This window comes from Dama dama, chromosome 28 (genome assembly GCF_033118175.1).
Source record: "Dama dama isolate Ldn47 chromosome 28, ASM3311817v1, whole genome shotgun sequence".
NCBI lineage: Eukaryota > Metazoa > Chordata > Mammalia > Artiodactyla > Cervidae > Dama > Dama dama.
This window is the reverse complement of record NC_083708.1, coordinates 61,334,396-61,351,190: the sequence shown is the minus strand read 5'-3', so window position 1 is coordinate 61,351,190 and position 16,795 is coordinate 61,334,396. Positions and strand designations below refer to the sequence as shown.

The 16,795-nt window shown below is 40.2% G+C and overlaps 1 pseudogene; it reads left to right on the top strand.

Moving 5' to 3' along the window:
- LOC133048197 (ribosomal protein eL22-like) overlaps positions 1-5,014 on the top strand; it is a 30,913-nt pseudogene extending 25,899 nt beyond the window's left edge.
- The last annotated feature ends 11,781 nt before the right edge of the window (positions 5,015-16,795 follow it).

The following is a 16,795-nucleotide window of genomic DNA, read 5'->3' as shown; positions in this document are numbered from 1 at the left end:
GAATGATCCATCTGGCCTGGAGGTAAAAACCTGTGCAAATTCCAGGTGAGGATTTCCAATCATCCAGTCAACACAGAATGTAAACCCTCACCAGGAGAGCTCAAAAACTGCACATGAGTGACATAGTTCACTTGTTTCTCTGTGACTCTCCGTCACACCAAACATTCACATGGATCTAAGATTTATCTCCAACAGAACTGTCACAGGAAAGGATTTTCCTGATTTCAGAATGATGCTATTATAACAAGAAAAATGAAATGACCATCAGGTCATTTGCCTTTTCTTGATGACCTCAGAGACAGGAATAATGCCAGGGGCAGCTGTCAAATGTGCATTTAGGGTGATCGCACTAATAGATAACCTAAGCAAATTTAACCACGCCACTGGTTCTGTGTCAGGCATTAGACAACCTGGAGCAGGCAAATGTAGGAAAAATAGCCATGAACCTATGAAAAAATGTGGGAGTGCTTGACCTTCTAGTCTTCTCTTCCTTTCAGGAATGTGAAGTGGAGTTTGTACAAAAAAGAAGCCACTCACAGACACCAGCGTCAATAGAAGAAAGGGCAAGGAGAATCAAGACTTTCAAACTTGACTCTCGTCTCTAAGATAAAGAAGCTGTGCTGAGACTTACACAGAAAGGCAAAAGCTGATCATTGACTTTTGGGAAATTCTTCACAGTCCCTCCTGGTAATGAGGTAGTTGCACTGGATGGAGCCCACCACAATATTCACCCTTGTTTCCAGGTGGTTCTTGTGAAACAGCATAAAAGTTCTGACGTGATACTATGTCCTACGCGAAGATCCTCAGTAAATACACAGTCATTTTCAGTATTTTAATTTAAATAACCAAGAACTCACAACTTTCAATATAGTTTGTTTGCTGTTTAGTTGCTCAGTTGTGTCCAACTCTTCTGCAACCTGATGGACTATAGTCCACCAGGCTCCTCTGTCCATGGAATTCTCTAGACAAGAATACTGGAGTGGGTTGCTGTTTCCTTCTCCAGGGGATCTTCCCAACCCAAGGATCAAACTCACATCTCCTGCATTGGCAGGTGGATTCTGTTATGCCCGATGTCCGAATCCCCGAGCGGGAAGAGAGAAGGCTTCCAAGACAATGCAACTCGCAAAAAGGGAAGTTTATTACTGACTCGAGCCAGGGCTCCTGCCACATCCAACGCAGTGGTGCAGGGTCAGAGAGCCCCGAGCCCCAGCTGTTACACCAATTTATAGGGTGAACATAAGCAGTTGGTAGCTGGCTTAAGCGGATTGGTTACATGTTTGCAAAGCAATTTTATTGGTCCAAACTTTCACAGGCTTTTGTTAAAACTTAGGCGTTCGCGGGCTTTTCAGCTTTCCCTCGATATGTTCCCTTTTGGGCGCCTGTTGATTGGCTGGCTCCAGGCGGCCTGATAGGGGTAGGGAATATTACCATTTCAGGGAAAACCAAAACTTAGGTCCGGGCCGCCTGTCATAGTGTTAGCCCTGGCAGCCTCACAGATTCTTTACTGCTGAGCCACCTGAGAAGCATAGTCTGTTTAGATAAGAGGAAATATTACAATCAACTAACTTGGACTTCAAGGAGGATGCTTCCTAGGTGGGCCAATATGAAGAAGGTCAAGTTCATTAAAATGTGCTAGGAATTTCAACCTTAGATACTCAATTTGCCATGAAAAATACTACTCAGAGTATTATAGCTTAGTATATAGTATAATATATACTAATAATATAATATATACTATAATATATACTAGTATAGTACATAGTATAATATTGTACAATTATAGTATTATACTATTATACCTGCAGATAGTACTTTCAGAAAGATGTATTTTTTAACTACATATTGAGTAAAATTCTAAACATAATCAAAATCTGTTCCAGAAACTCAATATTTCACTTTGGACAATAAAGAACTTTAAAAAGTATAAGTTTAGGGACTTCCCTGGTGGCCCAGTGGTTAAGAATCCACCTTGCATTGCAGGGAATGTGGGATTGATCCCTGGTCAGGGAATTAAGATCCCACATCCGTGGGGCAACTAAGCCCAGGAGCTACACGTGGAGAACGGGCGCATGGCAATGAAGGTCCTACCTGAGGCATCAAAAGTCCTCCATGACACAACTAAGACCCAACTCAGCCAAGTAAATAAATAAACATACTTTTTAAAAGGTATAGGTCCAGAAAGAACTAGTCCGGGTCTCAACAATATTTGTTTTTTTTTTTTAAGAAACAAATAAGACTACCTCAGCAATTGATTCCTGATTATTCTACAAGCTCCAACTGCCCTGGAATATCTTTTCCCCTCTAACCACCTGAGACAATGAAGACCTCGCCCTGTCCTGAATTTATCCTATGATTCTTATACTCATAGCCCAGTGTGCACTATGTGAGGTCACGTTTTTGTCTTGCTGTTGTTCAGTAGCTGAGTCGTGTCTGATTCTTTTTGACCCCATGGACTTCAGCACACCAGGCTCTTCTGACCTTTACTATCCTCTGGAGTTTGCTCAAATTCATGGCCACTGAGTCAGTGATGCTATCTAACCATCTCATCTTCTGCTGCCCTTTCTCTTTTTTCCTTCAATCTTTCCCAGCACCAGGGTCTTCTCCAATGTGTAAACTCTTCACACCCTTATGTGTGAATATGCTTATTAAGAGTTTGATCCCTGGGTCAGGCAAATCCCCTGGAGGAGGACATGGCAACCCACTCCAGTATTCTTGCCTGGAGAATCCCATGGACAGAGGAGCCTGGTGGGCTACAGGCCATAGGGTCACAAACAGCCAGACACCACTGCAGCGACTTAACATGCATGCACACATACTTATTAAGCATGTGCTTCCTTTATTAAGGGCTTCCCTGGTGGCTCAGACAGTAAAGAATCTGTCTGCAATGCGGGAGACCTGGGTTTGATCCCTGGATCAGGAAGATTCCCTGAAGAAGGAAATAGCAACCCACTCTAGTATTCTTGCCTGGAGAATTCCATGGATAGAAGAGCCTGGAGGGTTACAGTTCATGGGGCAGCAAAGAGTCAGACACAACTGAGTAACTAATACTCACTCATTCACTCACTGATTCATTAAGTCTGGGATGGGGTTTGAGATACTGCATTTCTGACAAGCTCCCTGGCCAAGTTGGTGCTGATGGTCTTGGGACCATACTTTTAAGCAAGACTCTTGACTACATTGGTTAAGAAATTGAAAGAATGTGGGCTGATCCCAAAAGCATGGATCTGATTGAATGCTAAAAATGAACATCCTATAACAGAGGTATAAGGTTATAAATTCATCAAGGACAAACATCTGCTGTGGTCATCTCTGTATCCTCCACTACCCAGCACCATGCCTGGTGCATGGTAGATGTCTGTTGGGTAACCGATTGATTAGTGCTACTGGGGGCCCCAGAGAGAGTCCAGAGAACAATGGGAAGTAGAGAAAAGAGTATAAGACAAGAAGGGGAATGAGGAAGGGGAATGGGACAGAGAAGGAAGAAAGCCACATGTGGAGGACCTGATCTAGAATCTGGAACGCTGTTACAGGAGTCCTCTTAGTGACCTCAATGACACAGGAGGCCTAACTCAGTCCAAGGCAATCCCCTGATTCCAGAAAGGTGTGGCTATAAAACAACCTGAGAAGCACCTGTCTGGTTGATAAGAACTTAAAGGAGTGAAATTAATCAAAACCTGCTCTCAGAACATTTCCGATGTCTGTGGAACAAGACACTGACGATTTCTCAAACACGTCAGTTGAGTAGACTTTTCATGCCAAGATTATTTCATATGAGAATTCAGCCTCCTCCAGGCTATTGATTAGACCAAGAATCAACATTTTTGGGGGAGGGAGATAAACAAGAGTTACACCTTTGCTGAAGTGCTGCTGATCTGTATACAATGACACTACCTGATTGGGTAACTGGACAGTCCCTGTAAAACTGGGTTGCTGTGCTCCATGCCCTCCTGGCTTCATTTGAAATTCTCCCTTGCCAGAGATATCCCTAGAGTTATTGGTTGACAAAAATTAAATGCCATAGCCTAGGAGGGCTAGAACACTTGCCCTGTTTTTAGACGTTAGACAGTCCCCTTAAGGAAAGTCCCTGAGGCCTGGCATGATGCAGATGTAATATTCTGATGAATTGTATCTGACAGGCCCCAATTCCTGAGATGCCTGGTACTTCTGGTTTGACTTGGATCGAGTCCCAACCCTTTAAGCTCTTCTGTGGCTCCCAAGTTGCTGGCTATTCTTTGCCCCCTACTTTCTAAGGTTTCCTGGGGTTGCCGGGCTGCAGGGAAGATAAAAATGTGCTTCCTGTTTGTTTCTGTTGCTGCTCAGCACTTGGCACTTGGTCTGGCCGTGCTGCCTGGTGGCTTGAGCTCAAGTCTGAACTTCCCAGAAAAACATACAAACAAAAACATCATTCTTACACTTGATTTTCAAATCAGATTTGATCTGATTTAATGACAAAAGAGGAACATCCTATAGCAAAGAGTTTAAATCATTTGCCCCTGAAATATTTATTAATACAAAAAATCAATCCTACCATAGAGAAAAAGTATATGAATTCCAAAAGTAGAAACAGTACAGATAACATTCTCTGATATCAATACAATAAATATAAATTAAAAGTACAAATACAGCTCTCTGATCATAGAGCAAGCCTTCAAGATAGCGCCAAAGAAAGATAAGAAAGTTAAGAAGTCAACCTGGAAGTTTACTTTGGATCTTACTCATCCAGTAGAAGATGGAATTTTGATTCTGGAAATTTTGAACAGTTTCTACTGGAGAAGATTAAAGTGAATAGAAAGACTGAAAATCTTGGGAAAGTCATTCACATTGAACACTTCAAGAACAAAATCACAGTTGTTTCTGAGAAACAGTTCTCTAAAAGGTATTTGAAATACCTTACCAAGAAACAGCTTAAAAAGAACAATCTTTGTGATTGGCTTCATGTGGTTGCATCTGACAATATGAGCTTTGTTACTGCCAGATTAGTCAAGATGGAGATGAATCTGAGTCTGAGGACTAGATGAAGCCATCCTTTATAGGGCTTCACTTGCTAATAAAACAAATGAAGCATACAAAAGAAAGAAACATCTTGAAATGGACCTTTAGCTTATCAGGGAATAAAAAACATTACCCTGTATGCTAAGCATTCATCTCTTTTATTTAAGTGTATGCTGTTTATATGGTGCTGGCTTTCCTTAAACACTTTTCCCTTTTAAATTTTTATTGGAGTATAGTTAACTTACAATGTTGTGTTACTTTCGGGTGCATAGCAAAGTGAATGAGTTATACATTCAATCGCTGGGATGGGAGGAGAAGGCAATGGCAACCCACTCCAGTACTCTTGCCTGGAGAATCCCATGGATGGAGGAGCCTGGTAGGCTGCAGTACATAGGGTTGCAAAGAGCTGGGCACGACTGAGACTTCACTTTCACTTTTCATTTTCATGCACTGGAGAAGGAAACGGCAACCCACTCCAGTGTTCTTGCCTGGAGAATCCCAGGGACAGGGGAGCCTGGTGGGCTGCCGTCTATGGGGTCGCACAGAGTCGGACACAACTGAAACAACTTAGCAGCAGCAGCAGCAGCCTGGGATGGGAAGATCCCCTAGAGGAGGGCATGGCAACCCACTCCAGTATTCTTGCTTGGAGAATCCCCATGGACAGAGGAGCCTGGCAGGGAACAATCCATGGGGTCACAAACAGTAGGACATGACTGAGCAAGTAAGCACACAGCGCACGTGCACACACACACACACACACACACACACACACACACATACACACACACATACACAACATACACACACATACATACACACACATACACACACACACACACACAGTGTATATATGTCAGCCTCAGACTCCCAACATATCCCTCTCCCTCAAGTCCCCTAGTAACTATAAGTTTTCTATATTGGTGACTACTTCTGTTTTGTAAATAAGCTTTTATTCCCCCTTTAAATACTTTGTATATAAGTAATACTTAAATAGCTTATAGCTAGTGGAATTTCTTTCAGGATTTCTGCAATGTACTGATTTTACAGATGTTCTCAAGTTAAATTATATAGTGAAAAAATGAAGCACAATTTTGGGTATAACTATGTAATAAAATAAATTCTCAAAAAAATAAATGTACAAATACACAAAATTAAGAATGAGAAAGTCATGCCTCGGAGTAACTAAGCTTGTGAGACACGACTACTGAGCCCAGCTGCTACAACTACTGGGCTTTGCATGCCCCAGAGCCTGTGCTCAGGACAGAAGAAGCCATCGCAGTGAGAAGCTCACACTATAACAAAGAGCAACCCCTGCTTAACTGCAACTGGAGAAAGCCCACGAGCAGCAATGATGACCCACCACAGCCAAAAAATAAAAGAAAGAAAAAGAAATCCTAGAAAAAAGAAAAAGAATGAGGAAGTATTATCTAGCACATGGATTGTGTGTGTGTGTCTGTGCTCAGTCGCTCAGGCATGACCAACTCTCTGCAACCCTTTGGACTGTAGCCCTCCAGGAGCTATACTCAATATCCTGTGACAAACTATAATGGAAAAGACTATGGAAAAAAATGTAGCCTCTTGATGAAAGTGAAAGAGGAGAGTGAAAAAGTTGGCTTAAAGCTCAACATTCAGAAGACTAAGATCATGGTATCTAAGATCATGGCATCAGGTCCCATCACTTCATGGCAAATAGATGGGGAAACAGTGGAAACAGTGGCTGACTTTATTTTGGGGGGCTCCAAAATCACTGCAGATGGTGATTGCAGCCATGAAATTAAAAGACGCTTACTCCTTGGGAGGAAAGTTATGACCAACCTAGACAGCATATTAAAAAGCACAGACATTACCTTGCCAACAAAGGTCCATCTAGTCAAGGCTATCGTTTTTCCAGTGGTCATGTATGGATGTGAGAGTTGGACTGTGAAGAAAGGTGAGCACTGAAGAATTGATGCTTTTGAACTGTGGTGTTGGAGAAGACTTTTGAGAGTCCCTTGGACTGCAAGGAGATCCAACCAGTCCATCCTAAAGGAGATCCGTCCTGGGTGTTCATTGGAAGGACTGACTGATGCTGAAGCTGAAACTCCAATACTTTTGACACCTCATGCGAAGAGTTGACTCACTGGAAAAGACCCTGATGCTGGGAGGGATTGGGGGCAGGAGGAGAAGGGGATGACAGAGGATGAGATGGCTGGATGGCATCACCGACTCGATGGACAGGAGTTTGAGTAAACTCTGGGAGTTGGTGATGGACAGGGAGGCCTGGCGTGCTGCGATTCATGGGGTCACAAAGAGTAGGACATGACTGAGCAACTGAACTGAACTGAACTGAACTGAAGACATCCTCAAAGACACAGAGACTACAGAGTTTTACAGATGAAGTCTTTCCAGTCTTCAAGGAATAAATATTTAAATGTTTGTTAACATTTCCAGGGGAAAAAGTGTAAAACTCTAATTATTTGTACAAAACCATGTAACACTGATTCTAAAATATAACTGAAAAATATATATCCCAATTTTTATCTTATAAATATTGACACAAAAACCCTAAATAAAGTATTACAAAATAAAATCAAACAATATTTTAAAAGACCATAACCCCATGACCAAGGACAGGTCAGAATAGCAATGCAAAATTAGTTCAGTATCAGCAAATCATCATGGTTAAAGATCAAAGGAGAAATACAATTTCTTTGCCTGAATATATGATGCAAAGACATTTGTAAAATCCAATATCAACTGTTTTTTAATTTAAAAAGTAGGAATCAAAACAAAAACCCAACATTCTGCATAAGACTAACATTCTGGATTTCAGCCTGGGGCCTTTTCCTTGGGCAGCTCTCTCAGCTGCAGGAGGAGGGGCTGCTCCTTATATCTGCTATTTCTATGTTCCTAAGAGTTCTGTTCACTTCTTACTAGCCAATTCCTTCTTACTCCAATCCTCTGTTGTAGTTAACAGGTATTTATATGAAAAATTCCCTGTTCACCTTATTGTGTGGTTTCTCTCCTTTGACTGATACACTAACCAAAATACCAAATAAGATTCTTGTGAACTGGATACAATTATTCTAAAGCTTTTATGAAGAAATAAACAACTGAGAATAGCTTGAAGCTTTGTGGAAAATGAAAATAATGTGCAGAGATAGATTTGCAATGAAGCTGATAAACTTCAGGGTCCCACACCTGCCTGGTCCACTTTGAAGGCCCTGGGAAGAATCGAGCAATGTATCCATATCGATATGCATGCTGAGTGACTTCAGTCATTTCCGACTCTTTGCAACCCAATAGACTTCCCAATAGCTTCCCAGGCTCCTCTGTCCCTTTGATTCTCCAGGCAAGAATACTGGAGTGGGTTGCTGTGCCCTCCTCCAGGGGACCTTCCCAACCCAGGGATCAAATCCACGTCTCTTACATCTCCTGGACTGGCAGGCGAATTCTTTACCACTAGCAATATCTGGGAAGCCCCCATATGGTTATATGTGTTTATAAAAACTTGGAATGTAATGTATTTTAACCAACTTTGGTTAAGATCTCTATCTCTTTTCACTCCAACTTCCTCTATATAATACTTTCTCTTATGATGGATGGTACCAGAGGGGCCATAATGGAAACCAGATAAGGGAATGCTGACTTGAAGATCCACTGAGTTTAGGTTTAATGGATATATTTATGTGATATCCAGTCATTTTGTATATAGTTAAACTCATTGTTGCCGTCTTTGTATAGGTATGGCTGCTAAGAATATTTCTGCTGTCTGTTACACCAGCTCCCTCAGATTCAGGACATAAAGGTACAACGTGACTATGACAACATCAACAATCAGTTTATTGATTAGGGCCACCATTTTGAAGAAGATACAAGATTAGTCACTGAAATGAAACAACTTAACATGCCCTGAGCTCTTGCAGGTCTAGAAACTTTCTAGAGGTTGATGGACATTGAGAGTCAAACTTGAAGTTTCCTCCAATTTACATGACATTACCAGTCATGGTATGTCTGGTATACCAGACAAGCTATGAAGCTGAAAGAAATTTTATTTCAATTATAAAAATTTATAAACTTCAGAACTATGGAGATGCCTCAGAAAGATAAGAATAGAACTACCCCCATTTGATCCAGCTAACCCACTTCTGGACATTTATCCAGAGAATACAGAAACACTAGTCCAAAAAATATATATGCAGCCCTATGCTCATTGCAACATTATTTACAGTAGCCAAGATATGGAAACAACATAAGTACCTATCAATGGATAAATGGGTAAAGAAGATGTGGTAATAAATACAGTGGAATACTACTCAGCCATAAAAAGGTGAAATCTTGCCATTTGCAACATATATGGACCTTGAGGTTATTATGCTAACTGAAATAAGTCAGATGGTAAAAGACAAATACTGTATGATTTCACTCAAATGTGGAATATAAAAAACTAATAAATAAACAATAAAGAAAACAGATAGACAAAAAGAACATATAGTGGTTACCAAAGTGGGGAGGTGAAGGTAAAACTGAGGTAAAATGTATGTCGATGAAAGTAAATTTTTGGTGATGAGCATGTTGTAGTGTATATAGAACTAGAAATATAACATTGTAAATGTGAAACCTAAATAATGTAACAGTATGAATCAGCGCTACCTCAATAAAATAAATTTTAAATAAGTTAAAAAATTATAAACTTCAATTATAAAAATGTTTCAATCATAAAAAATAAATTTCATCTAAATATGATAGGAAAAAAATGATTTTTTCCTATAGAAAATTATAAAATCATTTGACATGAAGAGATAATCAGAGGACACTGCCAAAAAAGTAGGGGAAATATAGAAAGGTCAGAGGCAATGAATAGAAATATTGCTTTTTCCAGACTTTATGATGTTTGTAGCATTTATGATCATTTAAAACTCTGTAATTTGTGATTTTTTTTTTCAATTTTTCTTTTTTGTACTGATTTTATTTCCATAACTTTTGTATCCTTTTTGCTAAAACTTCAGGTCACACAAAACCGGTATCAACTTGGTAATGAACTAGTAGTTCTACTACATTTTAGTAGCAATAATAATTGATAACTTTGTCAAGACTTAACAATAAAACATAATCAAGACTAAAGCACATATAGAAATTTCTTTTGAGAAAAGTTGCATTATCTATAAATTGGGGAAAGGTAAAACTATTCATGATAGAATTGAGTCACCTGGAAAATCATTTGGGAAAACAGCAAAAGTGAATCCCTACCTCACTCCTTAGACTAATAAATTCTAGTTGGAACAATTATTAAAAATGAAACTATTAAGACTCTGGAAGAAACTACAAGAAAACTTGACTTATAACATGAAACCCAGAACCAAAGGGAAAAACAGATAGACTAGACTATATTAAAATGTAAAAATTTTACATGCCTAAAAACACCAGAAACAGAAGTCAAGGACAAGAACCAATATGTGAAAAAAATATTTTCAATCTGGTACTTAATAAACAATACTAGATAAAGTACAAAGTCCATTCAGACAACACACAAAATATCAATGAATTTCTAGATGCCCAATCTCCCTAACAATTAGAAGAAACACTACATTATTCACAAATGGAAAAAACTGACAACAAAAAAGAAATATAAACTAAACCACAATAATAATTAGACACTATTTTCTTATTAAAAAACTGAAAAATATTTTCTGAAATACTCAGCTTTTGATTAAGACAGGGGAGTATATGGTTCTCGCCACATTGTTGGTAAAAGTGAAAATTGATACAACATGTTGAGGGGTGGCACTTTGAATTAACTAAAAACCAAAATCTTTTCTCACCCAGATGCATGGATAGTAATGTATAGGTTGTTAAGGTTGATAGAAACATTGTCTGCAATACTGAAAAACTGTAAACCATCCAAGGATCTATTAAGAGAAGTAAATAAATTAAGATTTTTTTGTTTGTTTGGGTTTTTTTTAAGGATATTTTTATAGTATGGAATACTAAACAGCTGTTTGTGTTTTGTTTTTTTTTTAAGGTAAAATCTCTGTGTATTCATATGGAAAAATGATCAGGGTACATTAAGTCAAAAATGTAACTTGATACCAAGCAAGATACTGGGGAGCTCCTGGACACAAAACTATTCTGAGTTCCCCAGTTCTTTGATTATAGGAGATTCAAGTGGGGAAGGAAGAGTATGGGAGACCAAGGATAAACAGTCAAGAGAAATAATAGTGCAGCCTTCAGGCAAGGTCCTGGTTTCCCATCAGTACAGAAAACAATATTTCTGAGCTGTTTTGCTGACACTGAAACACCCTCCAGGTGGGAGAAGTTAAGGATTAACAATGGTAAGCTGCCGACAAGCAAGACCCCAAACTGTCTGGAAACTGTAGGCTGATGATGCTGACTTCTACTTATCTCACCTCCAACCCAGCAGAAGAATGTCCACGAGCTGATCACACCCTCTCTGAACCATTCCTATAAAACTCCTCACTATGGATGTGTGATTGAGGGCAATCTCTATAGTCTAGGAGGCTGGAAAAAAGAGTAAGAGGAATAAACTCAGAGGAAGACTCAGAGCTGAAAAATGCTTACTTAGTAAGTAAGAGCCATAAAAGAATTTACAGTACTCCAGTGTTTGGTCTAACATTGACTGCTCCTTTTCCATGAGCTTTCAACTCAATTTTTTTTTTTTTCATTAAAAAATAACTCAAATGGTTAAAAAGAAGTGAATAAGAACTCATTACTCAGAAGATTTTTTCCTTGTTCAGCTTTGGCTATAAGACACCCATCCATCAAAGGAAGTGATAAGTGTATTAACTTGCTCTGTGCAATGGTTACATATTAGTAAAATCAAGGAGAGGCAGTTACATTTAAAATTTTTTAAGACATATAATACATAATAATTCCCTAAAATCCAAATTGAAGTCATGGAAAAATAATTAAAATCCTTAACTATCAAACCTAAGGGGACATTAACACTTCAAACCCCTTTCTTTTTTAAGAGTTAGGGGATTGGATGAAGGATCAGAAAATCATGTGACTTTTTTCAGATAGCTATTATGATTAAAATTGAACAATAGGCTTGAGGGTGAGGAAAGGCACAGTGAAGTGGAAAATTTCTGTTTTTCTCCTGGACAGGTTTCAATATAACTGCTTTTAAAAAATAAATTTTAAAAAAATCAGGAAAAGCACTCTCAAAAGGGAAAAAAAAAAAAAAAAAAAAACCCTCTCAAACTCATTTCTTTATAAAAACAGTAAGTATTGGCAAAAAGAGTCAAAATTAACTTTTTCATTATTCTGGACATTAAGTAAAGGCTTGTAACAATACAATTTTTCTTGTCTCCTCAAGAAAAATGACTCAATCTCTGTAGGAAAAGAAAATCATGTGCAATTTTAACTTGCCCTATTCCCATTCCCACAGTAATCTTGAAATGTAACAATCTTGCTATCAGCAGCAACCTAGAAATCACTGAGGGAGGCAGAACAGATCTGACACTCCCCTGAAATCTCCATTCCCAAAGAACTGTATTTCTATAACTTATCTGGTAGCTCCCTAGAAACCCCCACTCACAGAACTGGTTTTTATTTGACCTAACCCAGCACATTCTCAGTGGAATAGCCTTGCCCCCACCCCAACACCAGTCCAAAACCATCTTTGGGTGGCCAAGCTGGTGGGGTTGGCAGACACTGAGCTCACCTCCCCCACAGGCACACCAAAATCACGATTATTTCCAGAGTTAACGATTTATGACTGGTTGACTAGACTAGAAGAAAAGCTTTTCCACAACTAAAGATATAAAGAAGGAAGAATGAGACAGGTAGGAAGGACAGAGATCCAGTGTAGTCAAGACCCACACACACAGGAGACCTGAGAAGAGGAGGAAAGTCACAACTGCAAAGGTTCTCCCCAAGGAACAAGGAGTTCAAGCCCCAAACTAGGCTTCCCAATCCGGGGTCCCACACAGGGAAGATGAGCTCCCAGAACGTTTGACTTTGAAGGCCGGGAAAGCCAGAGAGCAGAAGGGAACAGCAACTCCACTCTTAAAAGGATGCACATGAAATTTCACATGCTCCGAGCCCCAGGACAGAAGCTGTATGTAAAGGAGTCTGGGTCAGACCCACTTGCTAAACTTGGGGCACCTCCTGGAGAGGCGGGAGACAAGGAGGACCCTCCCTCCCAGCGACATATACACTGGCACTAGCCATTTTCAGGTGTTCATTCTACCATGAGGACACTGTGCTGGCAAGCCCCATTTTGGACTTCTCCCTATAGCTTGTTAGAACCAGAACCCCGACCCTCCCACTGCTAGGTGGACACCAGTCCTGAGATGACCCAGGCCAAGCAGCTAACTGGATGGGGACACGGCCCCACCCACCATCAAGAGGGCTACCGTAGGACCCTCTTGAGCGTCAAGCTGCCAGGGACTCAGCCCCACCCACCAGAGGCCCCAGGATCCAGCTCCACTCCCGTGGGCTAACACTAGCCCCAGGACTCGCCACACCCACCAGTGGGTTGGCACCAGCCCTAAGCTAACCCGGGCCCTGGTCTAACCCACCAGCAGACCAGCAGCAGCTCCAGACACTTTGGGCCCCTCAGCCAGCCTCCCTGGGATTCAGCCCTAGCCCGACCCACCAGCAGGTTAACACCAACTCCAGAAAATTCAAGAGCCCACGGTGAACTATGTTGGGACCTGACCCTGCCTACCAAGGCTATTATCAAAAAAAAAAAAAACCCATGAATATCAAGTGTTGGTGAGGATGTGGAGAAAGGGAACGCATGCGCACTGTTGATGGGAATGTAAATTTGTATAGCCACTATGGAAAACAGTACAGTGATTTCTCAAAGAAATGAAAATAGAGCTACCATACTACTCAGCAATTTCACTTCCAGACATTTACTTCCCCGCCAAAAAAAAAAAACCAAAAACTAAAAACACTAATTTGAAAAGATATATATGCCCACTGTTCATTCTAGTACTATTAACAACAGTCATGAAGGGCACTCCTTGGTGGCTCAGTGGTTAGGACTCCAAGCTGTCACTGCTGAGGTTCAGTCCCTGGCTAGGGAACTAAGATCTTGCAAATCATACAGTGCACCAAAAAAAAAATATATATATATAGCCATGATATGGAAGCAACCTAAGTGTTCATCAATAGATGAATGGATAAAGAAGATGTGGTATCTGTATACAATGGAATATTATTCAGCCAAAAAAAATAATTTCATTCTTTTTACTCATCCATTTGTGACAACATGAATGGATCTAGGGTATTATGCTAAGCGAAATAAGTCAGACAAAGACAAATACTGTGTGATTTCACTTATATGTGGAGTCTCAAAAACAAAACAAATGAACAAGCATAACACAGACTAGTCATAGATACAGAGAACAAACAAGTGATTTCCAGAAGGGAGAGGGATGGGAAGAGGAGTGATACAGGTAGTGGAGATTAAGAGGTACAACCTTCTATTTATAAAATAAATAAGTCACAGGGGTCTAATATACAGCATGGGGAATATAACCAATAATAATATTCCACTGCTTTTGTATAATGATAGATGATAACTAGACTTCTGATCCTTTTATGATGCATAAAAAATATAAAATCACTCTTATATACCTGAAAATAATATAATATTGTAAGTCAATTATACTTAGACTTTAAAATATCACAAACCCTCACTGGCAGAAAAGAATAAAACCAAACAACAAAACCTCAGAAAAATCCATGGCAATTAACATCCCAGGTGCCTATAGCAATAGGAGTTGGGCAAATAAGGGGCTGTTGAACAAAACATTTTAAAAGAAAAATCTGGCGAATAAGAAGTTTTGGGGGGCTTTTAAAAGCTCAACCTACTCCTTGGAATCTAGAAAGCCACCTGCATGTACCAGGCTCTGACTATGTCCAGGGAAGACCTGAGAAGGTCCTAATTTTTCCACCTCTGACTAGCTGCGAGATTCTGCACAAGAAGAGAATGAAGGCTAAGGTGGGGTTGTGAAGGGCCTGTGAGAACACTGCAAGCAAGTCCCGAAATGCACAGAGGACCCCTTGGGGTTCCTACTGGGAACATACTGGCTGGGAGACTCGCTGGCTCAAGAAATTTAAGGACATGCACCTCCAATCATTAGCTGTTCACCAGGCTAACGGAGCAAAGACTTCAGTGGCTGTACACAGCCAAGAATATCGACTCTATAACTAGTCCAGGGAAGTCACTAAAAAAACAAACAGCAACTACAGTGACACCCACAATCCCAAACAGCGACCAACAGCGAACCCTGGTTAGGGGGAGGGGAGGGAGGGGATGGTCTGATTATCAGAGTTTTCACAATACTTTATTTTAAAAGCAGTATGTAACCAACAAGAAAAAAAAAAAAAAAAAAAAACAACTACGAGACGTGCAAAGAAACAGGAGAATATGTTTCACACTCAGGGGTATTTGAAGCACATCAGTGAAGAACTGGCAACCTCTCGGTTCCCCTGCACCTGCAGGACATCTCTTATAATAGGCACCTCCTTGTTTTATTCACGATGTGCTTGCTGGTGCCATCAAAGAACTTTCTCTTTTTTTAGTCTGTTTTAGGGATTTTGATGACTGAATGTTTTCAAAATGACTTTTCTAAGAAAAGAAAGAAAAGAAGAAGAATTGCCAAACACAACTTTTGGCTGAAAAGAAACTCTTTGCACAGATAAAATTCTTGCCACACTTCATCATACAACTTGTCCTGCTACTTTCATGAAAAGGGGACCTCCTCAGGTCATTATCAGTCATCATCTGCTACACAGACCGGTGCTGATAACAGAGACTCCTCAGGTTACCCGGAAGACATTTTTTAGCCCACCAGGCTTCTCTGTCCATGGGACTTTCCAGGCAAGCATACTGGAGTGTGCTGCCATTTCCTCCTTCAGGGGATCTTTTTAACCTAGGGATCAAACCCACATCTCCTACATTGGCAGGTGGATTTTTTATTGTATAGGCAGGTGGATTCTTTATCGCTGAACCACCAGGGAAGTCCTTTAGTTACAGAGGCAAGACCATTATTAGAACCAGATCTCTGAATTGCCACATCTTTTAAAGGATTTTGTCAGGAAATGGAAACATGGGGGAGATGACTGCTCTACCACTCAGAAGAGGGAATCTTTAAAAGCACTTGAACTAAGCTGAAGTTTCCTTTTCTCTATGAGAAAAAGAAACCCCATTCTTGTTTGACTTGCGGGGGAGGAATATCCTTTAGTTGCATTACCTGCCAGTTAGTTACACTTACATGAATGAAATAAATCTTTCCATTAAAATCTCTACAGTCACCATCATGGATGCTATTGAAAAATTATATGCTTTCTCAGCCAAGCTGCTGAGATGAAACAAAGAGAGCAGGACGGGCATCCTTCTAACTTTCTCATAAAAACAGTTTTTACAGCAGTTTTAGGTTCACAGCAAAACAGAGCAGAAAGTACAGAGATGTCACATACGCTCTCAGGCTCCACATACACACAGTCTTCCCCGCTTGTCAACACCCTATACCAGAGCGGTACACCGGTTACAATCACTGAGCCTGCACTGACACATAATTATCACCCAAAGTCCATACTCTGCATTGTTTAACTCTTGGTGTTGTACATCCTATGCATTCTCACAAATGTATAACAAATCCACCATTATAGTATCATACAGAGTAGTTTCATTGCCCTAAAAATCCTCTGTGCTTCACCTCTTTATCCCTCCCTCTACACTAACCCATGGCAACCACTGATCCTCTTACTGTCTCCAGAATTTCGTCTTTTCCAGAATATCATACAGTTGGAATCATATAGTATCAGACTTTTTGGATTAATATCT